General features: G+C 39.1%; 1 long non-coding RNA gene across 1 annotated transcript; it reads left to right on the top strand.

The window, feature by feature from the left end:
* The first annotated feature begins 255 nt into the window (after positions 1-255).
* On the top strand, positions 256-643 carry LOC149705411 (uncharacterized). The gene is made up of 2 exons (XR_016379782.1): positions 256-396; positions 570-643. It is a non-coding gene; the product is annotated as an uncharacterized LOC149705411 (long non-coding RNA).
* Positions 644-985: the final 342 nt, after the last annotated feature.

Genomic DNA, 985 nt, shown 5'->3' with positions numbered 1-985 from the left:
AGTGGGAGAAAGAAAAAGTCATTCCGCCAACTCAACCCATACCAACAACACTTAAGGCCCGTTCGCAAGCGCGCGAGAAGCTGAGAGTGGAAGCGAGTCTGTCTTCTCGCTCGCAGATCCGTATCTCGCATACGCTCTCTGCCGTCGGAATCAGCTGCTATATTTTTGTTCACAAGAAAAGCAGATCGTCCCTCGCGAGTCGCAAGAAGCTGAAGTTGTTCGAAAATTAAAATGGAGGAGGATGCGGAAATAGTACGAGCTTGGGTCATTAAATTGCTCTTATTAAAGAAAAAAAAACATTATTAATTAAAGAAAAAACTAAAATTATAAATAAAAATACGTTGGTGGGTGCATCCCATTTGGATGTAACGATAAGAAGGATATTTTCGTACTTTGGTAAGATTTTAGCTTCATAGCAAAGGCTTAGGTATTTTATAAGCCGCGATAAATGATTCTTGAACAAAAACTTTAAAAATGTGCAGCATGTTTTGAATTTAGTACCTATATTTTAATTCAAATATATTGGTAGCTGTTGCAAAATATTTCCATTTCTTTTTTCTGTTTTAAAGACGCCATCACAGACTGTTTAATCAAATCGAAAGACTTATGCTAGCAGGCGCTTGTTTCTGGTTTACGCGTTAAATGGGGGTGAAAAGGGGGAAAAATTGACGCTGATTTCAGAAAATATCTATCCGAGATAGATCGTTGCGAGATGCCGAGAAGTGATGATCCGCTCTCGCAATAGCGCCGTCATCGCGCTTGAGAACAGCTGGTAGAATTGCGAGAATCGCATTTAGAGTACGGTTTCAGCTTTCAGCTTGAGCTTCTCGCGCTTGCGAACGGGCCTTTACTCCGAATGACGATATTGTACTAAGAATTAAACGCATAATCTCGAGAAAGCTATAATTGAAATGTTTATTCAAGAACTTTTGCGACATGAAAGTTAGATCCAATTGTTGTAATATATTCCATACCTTATTACGTT

Source organism: Phalangium opilio, unplaced genomic scaffold (assembly GCF_054372755.1).
Source record: "Phalangium opilio isolate 3A_F unplaced genomic scaffold, DU_Popi_V2 ptg000013l_1, whole genome shotgun sequence".
Lineage (NCBI taxonomy): Eukaryota > Metazoa > Arthropoda > Arachnida > Opiliones > Phalangiidae > Phalangium > Phalangium opilio.
The sequence above is the reverse complement of the archived record's forward strand: the minus strand, read 5'-3'. Positions and strand labels throughout refer to the sequence as shown.